Below are 13,036 nucleotides of genomic sequence, written 5' to 3' on the forward strand. Positions count from 1 at the left end.
AAACAGCGATGTGAGAGAAACACATCGATTGGGTGCCTCCTGAAGGAGCACCGACCAGGGCCCAGGCCGGGGAGGAGCTTGCAACCAAGGTACATGCCCTTGACCAGAATTGAACCTGGGACCCTTTGGTCCACAGGCCGATGCTCTATCCACTGAGCCGAACTGGCTAGGGCCCACAGTTTTTTTTAAAGGAGTATTTCAAACATTATTCAAGTATTTCTCCTGGTCGTTTGCAAACTACTTCAAGACTTTGGCAAATGACGTATCAGTTCCACTCCACTGAAAGACAAACTTCAGAAAAAGGAGCTCTCCCCTTGGCATTTTCCAGCTGGCTAACTGCAAGAATGTGAGCAGTGTGACCACTACAGAACAAGCAGCTCCAAGTACACGGTCTCCTGACAGCCAGCCCCAACGTCACCCTCACAGGCAGAACCCACATTCTGACTTCATTTTAGTGACCTATTTAAGAGCTAAGGGTCATGGGGCTTTACGGAAATGATGGTTTTGCCCAAACAACCGCAATTTCCTCTTTCACCTTCAGCCTGTCTTGCTCACAGGGCAGATCACTGCCCTCACTATTTTAGTTCACCCTACACTTCAAGGAAGGGAGCAGAGGGAGGTAGAAACCCAACACTTAAATAGCACCTCCAGCATACCGGGCACGGCACACACTGAGAAACATCCTCATTTAAGTCTCACAAGAATGACATTTCTTTATCTCAAAAATGGGATCTTTTACCCATTTTAGAGATGAATGAGATGGAGGCTTGCAAGTAAGGTCATTGGTACAAGGTCTTAGGACTCGTAAGAGGCACAACTGGGTTCTGAATCAGCTCTGCACTTCAGAGCTCCCACTTGTCCCTTACACCAAGATTCCTGCTTGGCATTCTCTCCTAACATATCTTCCCAATGGACCACCTTTTGCAACACACAGGAAGGAGGGCTCAAATTTCAACTCTTATTTATTTATTTTTGTTGTTGTTAATCCTCACCTGAGGATATTTTCCCATTGATTTTTTAGAGAGAGTGGAAGAAAGAGGGAAAGGCAGAGAGACACATAGATTGGCTGCCCCCTGGTGTCTTTCCAGTACATTTCCCAGGACCTGGCCGGGGGAATAGTTTGCATATTTGTCACTTAGATGCTGAGAGGATTATTTGTATTTTTCTCTTCTGACAGTCATGTGCTAACTGGTAGCCGTGGTGATGAAGGTGGTTACCTTTTGTAAATACCAACTTGGAAAGGGAACGTTGCTGAAAGCTGAGTCCCAGGGCTCAGAGGACCACAAGCCGAGAGCTGCCCCTGTCCACCCAGGGGATGCGAAGACAGGACAGACTTTTAAAGAATATGGACTTGACAGTTCTTGGGGCCAGGCCTGCCTTTCCAAAAATATCAGTGCCAAAGTCTGTTTATTTTGACCAAAGCTCCAACCAACTCTAGAATCCTCCCTGCGGGCCTATTACCTGCTGCACAGGTTCAAGCCCCAGGCGCTGACATGGGATTTGTTTTGGAAGCCCAACACCACTAGGAGGGTCCTGTCTGCTTACTTTCACAAACAACCCAAACACCAAAGAACCCCAGAACAGGGTTACTTTAAGGAGGTGAAAGGCAGACTGAATCACAGGCGGGTAAGCATCTCATGCATAAGTTCAGAATTTTTAAAAACCTGTGCTGGGTTTATTAAAGCTAGAAAGGAAGACAGGAGTTGTTCCTTCTATTATCAATATTATCCAAGGGATATTTGACACAAGCATAATTTATAACAAGAGTTATAAATCATCCTAAGGAATCCCCAACCAGAACATGTAACGGGGTTTTAATCTTTAAATATCAATTCAATTTTTAAGCATTTCTGTTCATTTGCTTTTAAGTCCACTTTATTCCAGCACCTTGCGGAAGTAGTTCATAAATAATAAAGCATGGCCACACAGCACAAGATGTCAGCGTGGGCGTGTCCAGCATTACCTTTCACGTAGGCCCAGACGGCTTACTTACATTATCTCAGAAATCAGGGCCGGGTGCATTTTCCTAGTCCAAAGGGCAGACAACAGAGAAGAAAGCCATAATCCCAATGTAGCAAGTTTATTTTTAAACCCATGTCTGACAAAACCCTGCAACCTATCAAAAATGATCCCTTCTATAAGCAAATAATGATTTTTACTTATAATTAAAGTTCAGTTCTTCAAAGTCTAATAGGATTTCTGAATACATAGGAAGTGACAGGAAACTTATGTAAACTATATTTTTAAGTAATAACAGGCATAGGATAAAAATTAAAATCATACAAAATGGTATAGAGCCCTGGCCAGAGGTCACCTGTTGGATTCCTGGTCAGGGCACATGCCCGGGTGGTGTGCTCGCTCTCCAGTAGGGTGTGTGCAGGAGGCAGCTGATGGATGTTTCTCCCTCTCCCTTCCTCTCTTGAAAATCAATAAAAACATTTTTTTTAAATGGTACAGAATGAAAACTTCAGTCTTTTACCCCTCCATGCTCCTCAGGCAAGTGATAGTCTTGGGCATATACAAGCAAAAATGTGAAGCATCCACACAGCTGCCCTCCTGTTGGGGGATTAGGGTTGGGGTTTTTTGTCAAACAACAGATAAAAAAAAGAAAAATTCTTTTAAGTCTTCTAGATGTAAGATTAGGTCTAGGACCTAAGAGCAGTCGGGAATGTAAAAATAGAATGAACTAGGTACAAAAGAGGTGGACGGCAGAACTCAGGATCCCCCCACCCCCACCCCCACCCTCAGGGCTGGGTTGGGGAGCTACTGCCTAGATCTGCTTTGTCAAATCTCCTGGGCTTTGAAACAGTCATTTTGAGAACAGCTCATGCCATCCAACCATGCACAATTCTCAGGGTTGATTTGCCTCAGAATGTACAGTTTCTCAAACACAGGGAAAGCGGATCCCAGGGGGCCTTCCACGGGAGTGCAGCAGGGTGAGGGCAGTGTGGGTCCTGCTCTTGGGAGATGAGAAGTGCAGACACTGGGGATTACACTTGTAAAAGACTGACTGGTATGTCTCAAAACTAATCTTCCTGCAGATGAAGCAAGCATGTTTTTCCTTCAGAACATTCCTGAGGGCAGGCACGTGCAGAGAAATGGTGGCTCCAAAGATTCGGTTCAAATATTCTTTACATGCCAGGCACTGAACATACAAAACAAAGAGGCCAGATTCTGCCCTAAAAAGCTTACCCTGGGGGGTGGGGTGGGGGGGGGGGACAGAAAGTGAGCTTAGGAACATCGTCACAAAGTGTTGGTGACATTGGCACAACTGCTGCCTTTTCTAACTTTGGAGCATGAGGAAATCATTAGACATGAAGAGAAACTGTAGTTTCACCACAAATGAGGACTCTCACACATGAATACAGTTCTCAGCTCATTTACTAAACCCCAAGGGGCTATTAGAACCGCCTACGTAGGGGTCCAGCAAAATGAATTAATATTGTGTCCTCCGATTGGACACAGAAAGGCAAGGCAAAGGGAGACCGTAGCTCTACAAGTCACGTCAACATTTTACAGTATTTGCTTAATTTCAAGGGAGCCTTGTCCGTGGGTCCAGTTTGGACTCAACGGTCAGTGGTGGACTGCCTGTCTCCCTTCCCCTGCAAAATCTCAGCCGTGACTTGTAGTGTGAGTCATCTCCACCATGACCAAGCATCGTGACCCAGGGGAGTATGGCCCCACATCAGGAAAGAAGCAGGAAGGAACAGAACAGCACCTGATGTGGTGTTTCGAGACAGGGGACACACTCGATCTTTCTTAGGTGAAGAAATGTTCATTGTCTTCCCCAGGAAATAAAAAGAAAGCTGAAAATCCTGTGGGGTTAGCAGCTGAGGACATCTACAAGGGTTCTGAAAAGGAGTGATGGGTAAAAGGTCCACACTCTTCTCTAGTAGCCGAGAAGCGATGCATAGCAAATAGGGACAGAAGTGTTTATGACCTATAAAACATTGGCGGTGTGTACCTTGCCGAAGCTAAGTAGTTTAACCAGTTTTGTTATTGACCAAGGTGGCTGGTCATCATTGCCTAACTCTGAATACAGAATCACCCATCAGCCAACCTCGCTTCCCCGGGTGGCCCTTCCCCTCGGCCCACTATCAACTGCTTGGAAGGACTCCTGGTAAATCATGACAGCGGCAAATGGATCACTTTTTTGCCCTAATTTTAGCCATTCTAATGGCACCAAAAGGCTATCTGTGGCCACCAAACTCAATCCTAAAAATTGGTAAGTGACATGGTATAGGAGAGAGAACAGAAAAAGCCACTGAAAATGCTTTTGGTCCTTCCTATATTATTTGCTCTACAGAAATTCTGTTAGAACAGTGGTTCTCAACCTTCCTAATGCTGCGACCCTTTAATACAGTTCCTCATGTTGTGGTGACCCCCAATTTCATTGTTACAAATTGAACATAATTAAAGCATAGTGATTAATCACAAAACAATATGTAATTATATATGTGTTTTCCGATGGTCTTAGGCGACCCCTGTGAAAGGGTCATTCGACCCCCAAAGGGGTCGCGACCCACAGGTTGAAAACCACTGTGTTAGAAAGTAATCAAATGAGCTATAGAAAAAATTTTTAATTTTCTCATGCTAATCCAATCATTACCTTTTTATGTATTTTCTTGAAGTCTTTTCCCTGTACATTTAAACAATCACTAGCTGAGAGACTCCAGGCAAGTTACATAACTTCTCTGTGCTCGGGCTCCTCCTCTGAAACAGGCTTCAAAGCACCTACCTCACAAGGATGTTATGAAGATTAAATGGCTTCATATATGTACAGTGCTTAGAATTAGAACAGTGCCTGGTATTCATAAGCACTCGACAAGTGTTAGCTATAATTATTGCTTAGTTGTAACCAAAGTACACATGCAATTTTATTTGTAGTAGTTATATACATAATTGTCTTACAGCCTCCATACCCATCAATTCTAATGACTGTATGACATTCTGTGAAATATATATCATAGTTTACCCATTCAGATGGTTTTCAAAAGGGAATTTAAGAAATCTACAATTCTGACTGACTAGGCATCCAAATATCATCAAATACAAATAACAATGATTTGCATTTGAAGGGAGTAGGAAAAGACTCAATTACAAAATCAGTTTGTATTATACAATTTCCAAAATTAAAACATACATAGGAATTTTTAAAATACAATGATCAGTGTATATTTTCTGATATTTAATCAATGGTCTCAGGGTTTCTAAGCAGGTAGGAGAGGAATGAAGCAGAGGGCTTCCAAACTACTTCAGAGATATGCCAAGATGGCATAATTGACTGAAGGATAAGGTTCAACGCATTTTTTTTAAGTTGAAGCAATATTAAACTTCCTGTAGGTAAAGATGAAAGGGAATAACAAGCACCAGTATTTCAAGATTCTGAGAATTAGAAAAATTGACGCACTTTTAACCATGTAAATCCACCCCTGCAATCATTTACTGACCCATTCTTTTCCTTGATCAGATCTCAAAAAGCCACAAATGTTAATATTCTACCGTCAGATCAGGTATCTCGCCTCTAGCCCACATGTAAATGCCACTGATGCATTCTATTTGGTCTGCTGAAGAACATTCTCAAGGCAACCTTGGGATCCTTTATCACTCGAGCAAAGAGATTTTAAGGATGGAACAAGAAAACGCAATGCTTTGGTTCACCATCTTTTGACCAGGACAAAAGAAACAAACAAACTTCAACATGACAGACATCATAAAAACATCCAGCCCTAGCCGGTTTGGGCTCAGTGGGTAGAGTGTCCGCCTGCGGACTGAAGGGTCCTGGGTTCAATTCTGGCCAAGCTCGATCCCCAGTGTGGGACATGCAGGAGGCAGCCAATCCATGATTCTCTCTCATCATTGATGTTTCTATCTCTCTCTCCCTCTCACTTCCTCTCTGAAATCAATAAAAATATATTTTAAAAAACAAAACATCCAGCCTACACTCCGCCCACAAACGGACTCACTCATTTCTAAGAGAGTTCTGGGCAAGGAAGCAGAGTATCTATGATTTATCTTATAATCAAGGTAAGTTCCAAGGGGGAGGGGAAGAAAAACCCCACACCCAGAGCATTTGAAATCCTGTTTTAACAACGGGTGATTAGTGAAAATGAAAAGTTCCATTGGTGTAAAAGGAAAACCCCACAGGACTGGCGCCGCCGTAGAAGGTGACACCCTCGAAGCAATATCCCAGGACCCAGCCTACTGCTGGCTCCCTGCACACAGGACATCCATTCTTTATGATCACAAGAGGCCTTTTCAGACCAGACTTTCTGGAAGCCTTAATTGTCCTGCCTAGGTTAGCCATGTCCATTTTAATAAAAGAGTATTTATGTTAAAAGTGAAGTGTGCAGCAGCCACACCTTTAGAAACATTTTTCTGGGATTTCTTAAAAATGCCTTCCCTCTAACTCCCATTCAGAGGCCAACATTCAGGAAAAGACACTTAATTACCACTGCCTTTTCTCTCCCCACAGGCACATTCCTAAATGTGTCCCTGGGGGACACCCTGGAGACTAAAGCCCTGATTTTCTTCTAACAGATTATCTACAGACTTCTCCCTACAGGAAAGGAATTTCTTGTCTCATTAGTGACTAAAAGCAACTCCTTTGCCAAAAGCATCATTAACCACCAAGCTGCAGAGGCAACCTGCTTCTTTCATGTTCAGAAAGGGCACAGACAAGCAAGCCATACCCCAAACTGGGAAACTGAATGGGCAGAGCTTTGACCTCACACTTCGGACACCCCTAGTCTTTAATGCACTGGGTTAAATGTAAGATTAAAGAGTTCTCCACGTCCACACAGGCAAACGACCGCCTGCCTGTGCCTAAGGGACTGCAAGCGTGTGTGTGTGTGTGTGTGTGTGTGTGTGTGTGTGTGTGTGTGTGTGTGTGTGTCATTCACGCTCAGAGACTGTATGGGCCCTGCGTTGGGTCACACAGCAAAAATAAGACCAGTGATCCCTGGCCAAGGGAGAAGCAGGTAAAAGTCAGCATCGTCTCTTCCTGAGCCAGCTGGGGCACAAGATGTGACCCAGGACACCTCCTTAAGGTAAGTAGAACCCTCTTGTCAAGTTTTTTCCAAGACAAAAATCCTGGCAGCCAGCTGCCGCTTTTGTTGGAATTCAAAGGCCTGAGAATTTAGAGACGGACACCAGACCCAGAACCAGGGGCCACCCAGGGGGCTGCTCTAAAGTGAAGATAAAGCCTAAAATGACTCTCGCTCACTCTCTTCACTTGGGCTAGGGCTTCCTAATCCTTCTGGAGCTAAACCAGAGCTAATATCCCTCCAAAAGTATAGGGTGAGAAGCAGTGCTCTAGGACAGACGGCAATTAAAATTGAAGTACTTTAATATATACCTAAGATTATTGTGTTGTTTTTAAATACATATATATATATATATATATATATATATATATATATAAATTGATTTTTTACACAGAGGAAGGAAGAGGGATAGAGAGCTAGAAACATCGATGAGAGAGAAATATCAATCAGCTGCCTCCTACACACCTCCCACTGGGGATGTGCCCACAACCTTGACCGGAATCGAACCTGGGACTCTTCAGTCCGCAGGCCGATGCTCTATCCACTGAGCCAAACTGGTCAGGGCAGATTATTGTTAAAGGAAGAATGATATCAGCAAATACATGTTTGAGTTCTTGACATTTTCATCAGCACATGTATTGCTTTTAATGTGATTATAACATTTTTTTAGTTAATAACTACAATTAAAATGACCTACTATTTATAAAAAATCTTCCCCCTAATGGTAGCTACAGAAATACAATACAAGTCTTTGTAACCAAAAGGAAGTTTAAGCAAAAGGAAAAGGCACAGGACTTTCATACGCATACTTTCCCTAATGTGAAAAATATTCAAATGGTTGACTTACTTGCCCCAGAGTTTTATTTCCCATTTCTGGGTTTATTGTTCCTAATGTTACATATTATTTTTCCTTTTCTTAGTCCTATGTTCCTTGAAGCAGTGATTTCATCAGCCATGTTGGAACACACCAGTAAGACTGCATCAGCTATGCTATTACAAAACAAAGACTTAGCCTGTATTAAAACTGTAAATACTTGAAGACACACATATACACACCCTGGTTTCAATGATGTTTCCTACTCACAGGTGTCACTGCCCAAAACTGTTTTTGCAATGGTGACCTCACCCTATCACAGTGACTGTTGGGGAAAGAAAGCAGCCACCACTTCCTGGTTCATTTTCAACAGCAAGCTCTCCTTATTTTATTTGTTTATTCTTATCACTTCCTCGCATTCACCCTCACCCACACACAATCCATCACAAGCCAAGCCAACTGAGCCTCCAAAATATTTCTAAAATCCACCCACCTGTGTCCATCTCCACAGCCATCACCCTAACCCAAGCCACCACCATTGGTCACCTGGATTATTACATCAGTGGCCTCCCATTTTGTTTATCTGATTCCAGGCTAGGCTTGTTTCAAATCCATTCTTCACCTAACAGCCACAACAATTTTTAATAAAATGGATTACACCACCTCATTGGCTTCCCGGTGTTCTTAAATAAAGCCCTGCCTTCCTCTTCAGCCTCAATCTACACAATCTCTCTAGCTACCTCAGGGCCTTTGCACAGGCTGCCCACCCCAATCAGGCCTTCCTCCTCTACTTTTCACTAGAAAAATTCCTCCTTATTCTCATGTCTCTGCCTCGGAGGGGCTATCTGCAATCTTCTTCTTTAAATCATGTCTTCCCTGGTCTTTTCTCTTATGATACCCTGTTCTCTTCCTTCATGTACTTATCACAATACATGATTATTTATTTATGTGTTCGTTTGTTTCATGTCTATATACCCCACATAAGGCTCTGAGCTTCCTGAAAGCAGGGATCATGTCTGTTTTGGTCACCACTGTTTACACTGTATACCCAGTACCTGGCACATAGTAGGTATTAAAAGACATTTATGAAAAGTATAGATAAACTTTAAAGACAAGGGGGGGAAAGCAATTAGAGCTTTCCCCAAGCTAACTGAATGTCTTACAAATAAAATTATAATCAAATAATAGCATGAAAAACACAACGGAACACCTTTAATACAATGACTTTGAGATACCTTCCCCCTTCTTAGTCATTTCACTCCACTGCCATAAACAGGTTAGGGTTTATCCAGAGGAGAGAGAACTGTCTTGGGCATTGAGCTATCCGTTTCCTACAGTGGAGTGGGAGGGGACTGTGGCTGGGTGACAGGTAGGAGGGTTTCCAGTAAGGCCCAATATTATGTTTAAGGGGAATCCCAAGAAAGGAAAAACTTAACAGTGTTGCTCAAATTTTCCAATCTGTTATGAAAAACTTAAGAGTATGCTTAGGAAACCTAAAGGTATAAGCACAAACGCTGACTGCTTATAATTTGTGAATTACACATCTCTGTGGTCTTCTAAGTCATTTTCCTGCACCCAGCTTTCCCCGAAAAAACAGCTCTCTGGCCTTTATTTCTTTTTAATAACCCACATTTCCTTCGGCAACTTATTACAGCATTCTTCTACTCTTACAGCTCTTCAAAATAGTTAACCCTTATTAATATCCAAATCCTTTCAGATACAACCAAATTCCCCCTTAAATATTAAAGAAATATAGGAAAATGACTCTCCACTACTCACACTCTCTTCATATCTGGAAGGCTATTCCAGTATTAAGTTGCATGATATTTAGTTACACAATGGCCTTCCAGTCACCAGCCTTAATGAATATTTATTTTAATCTATCAACTGATAATTTCCCCAAAATTTGTTGCTCTTACCATGCTAAAAAAAAATTGTTTTAATCAATCTAGAATCCCACACTACATGAGACTAGAGAGCTGAGCAGAGAACCCTACATGTTAGTCACCTGTTTCTGCCTCTCAGATTCAGGTCTATTTTATGACCATGAGACTTAACTGATTCCCATTTAACCAAGGCCCAACTGAGACCTAAGAGGTCTTTCACAGGTAAGCGTAAGTGCAAAACCAATTCATTTCTGTTTATTCTTAAGTAAAGGGACTATGCACTCTCCCCTATTAAATGTATCCTATCCTACGTCAGCCTTTGTTTGGTGCTTCAAAGATGTGTGTCATCACACTAAAGTCAAGGTCTGTGAAATCTGAGCCATTATAAAAAGTACATTCTCTTGATTACAAAGATGGAGGCTTACCAAAAGAACAAGTGGAAATATTAGCACAGTTAGCTCTTAATGCCTTGAGTTTCAGCTTCTAGACTCATAATGAAAGTCATACTCTATAACAGCAACCTTATTTGCTAGAGGTGAACACACACACACACACATACAAACCTACAGACCAAGATTTGAGCTTTTGGCCCTGGCCAGTGTTGCCAAGTGGTTAGACTGTCAGCCTGGGCACCAAAGGGTCACAGGTTCAATTTCCAGTCAAGGGCACACACCTCAGTTTTGGGTTCACTCCCCCCCCCACCCCCCCGCCCCACCCCCGTTGGGGTGAGAGTGGGAGGCAACCAGTCAATGTGTCTCTCTCACCTCTCACCTCTCACCTCTCTCTCTCTCTATCTTTCTTGCTCTCTCTCCCCCTTCCCCCTTCCACTCTCTCTGAAAAGCAATGGAAAAAATATCTTCAGGTGAGGATTAACAACAACAATTTTTTTTTTTTAATTTTGAGCTTTTGTTTTGTTTCTGGTTTTTAATGTCTAAACTGGAGTCAATCCATTAATGACTAGTTCAAATGACTTCCTAGCCCAACCAGTTTCTGTTAAAATTCCGCCTCTCCGTGTATATCTCATTTTCCAAATCCCAGCTATCTTGAGGGCCCAAGTGATGTACCCTGGCATCAGACAGGGTATGTTTAACTGGGTTCCCCCAGCACCTTGGAAAGTCCCAGGAAGTGATAAATGGAATGCTTGTAGTTTCACCTACTGCCAGAGGAGCAAATAAAAGAAGCCTTCCTTAGCAGTTATAAAAAATGAAAATAAAAAATCAACTAAGTGCCGAAACCGGTTTGGCTCAGCGGATAGAGCGTCGGCCTGCGGACTGAAAGGTCCCAGGTTCGATTCCGGTTAAGGGCATGTACCTGGGTTGCAGGCACATCCTCAGTGGGGGGTGTGCAGGAGGCAGCTGATCGATGTTTCTCTCTCATCGATGTTTCTGACTCTCTATCTCTCTCCCTTCCTTTCTGTAAAAAAATCAATAAAATATATTTTTAAAAAATCAACTAAGTGCTATTTTCCTACAAGCTGACACTGTGACTAGGTGGTAATCAGTTCATATAATAGTGGCAGGAGTAACCAATCTAACCAATTATTGTAATTTAGCATTACAATGGAGAGGATGTGAAAACGAAGATGCAAAGCCTACTAGTAAACACTTCCTGAAATAGGGAACTTAAGGAGGTTTTCACTCCTCACAAAGCAGGAACAGAACTTTTTGAATCTATACATGGGCCCCCTTAACCCAGGAACCCAGAAACATCTGACAAACATTCATTAAGTCAGGCAACAAGCTCCATTCATAAATAGGGAAATGGATTTTGAGAGACCGAGCAGCCTGAGGCCCAACAATGAGTCAGGACCAGACCCAGGGTCTGGAACCCCCATCTCTGGCAGGGAGATGCACTCTACCTTTCAAGGGAATAAAACGCTCCCATAAGAAACAGATGGCAGAGACAGATGATAATATCCACACATCTTGGGTTGGGACCAAACAAAGGACTGCCAATGGCTCCCAGTTGAAGCCGGAGAGGAAACCAACCCAAGGCCCCAAATGTCATTTAATCAAATGAAAAATGAGCATAGCTTCAGCCCCTCCTTAGCAAAGACACTGCTCACCTTATGGCTTGTAAGTTGATGCCATGAAGACACCCCATCCATCCTCACCTAGGGCTCTCCATTTTTATCTGATTTGAGTTCAGAAATGCCTATTCATCTTTGGCCAGATAAGCGAATCAGGTATTACATTTGCAAGCATGCATGCTGAAATTGGACCCACCCTCCAGAAAAAGGAGTCCGGTAACTTCAAACCCTCTGGCTTTTCCTGTCGCCTTCACAAGAGAAAGTTAAAAACCTGTTGATATCTAAAACATAAAATGTGAATAAGTGTGCTTCATAAACTGTAGGGGCTAGGTGGCAACATGGGAGGCTAGGTCTGGTATACTACATCAGTGGTTCTCAACCTTGGCTACACATTAGAATCACCTGGGAATCTTTAAAATCCTGATTTCTGGGGCTCATCCTCTGGAAAGTCTGTTTCTTTGTTACTAATGTTGTGGCCTCACCCCATAACAAAGAAACAGACTTTCCAGAGGATGAGGCCCAGAACTCAGGATTTTAAAAAGATTCCCAGGTGATTCTAATGTGCAGCCAAGGTTGAGAACCACTGTACGTATCAGGGGTGGGCAAACTTTTTGACTCGAGGGCCACAATGGGTTCTTAAACTGGATCGGAGGGCCGGAACAAAAGCATGGATGGAGTGTTTGTGTGAACTAATAGAAATTGAAAGGAAACATCATCACATAAAAGGGTACGGTCTTTTTTTTTTTTTTTTAGTTTTATTCATTTCAAACGGGCCCGATCTGGATGAACACATTCAAATGCTCCATTCCAAACACGTGTGAAAGAGAACAGATAACTGGGTGACATCTTGGAGTGAACTGAGTTTTGCCCAGTTTTCCCTGTAGGAGTGAGATACCCTAACGCTTGACTGGGAGCTACAGGTGAGCAGCCACCTGTAGGGAGTGGGGCCAGAGAGAACTTGACAAAGAAAAACAATGCCTACCTCCCAGTTGAGCTGGGCCAAAGGCAGACCCTGGCTCCAGCCATCGCTGAGAAATCCTTACTAATTTGGGGCCCAGGCAAACAGGGTTAAATATTTTTCAGTCTGAAGGTGGTGCATTCTTTGGAGGGGGCAGCGGGAGGGGAAGGGAGGGGCAAGTTCTCTTCACCAACTAATGGGGGCGGGGGAGATAGCCATCATCTGGCAACCTGCACACCCCATTCCTGGCCCCCACCTCCACCCACTCCTCGCTGTAACTAACGCCCCGCTCCGTCCATGGGT

The 13,036-nt window shown here is 43.1% G+C and overlaps 1 protein-coding gene across 2 annotated transcripts in view; it reads right to left on the reverse strand.

Moving 5' to 3' along the window:
• Positions 1–13,036, reverse strand: part of RAB11FIP1 (RAB11 family interacting protein 1) — a 31,324-nt gene that overhangs the window by 17,331 nt on the left and 957 nt on the right. The window lies entirely within an intron of this gene.

Source organism: Myotis yumanensis, unplaced genomic scaffold (genome assembly GCF_028538775.1).
Source record: "Myotis yumanensis isolate MYYU_CA2020_CCGP unplaced genomic scaffold, mMyoYum1.0.hap1 SCAF_3, whole genome shotgun sequence".
NCBI classification, from domain to species: Eukaryota; Metazoa; Chordata; class Mammalia; order Chiroptera; family Vespertilionidae; genus Myotis; species Myotis yumanensis.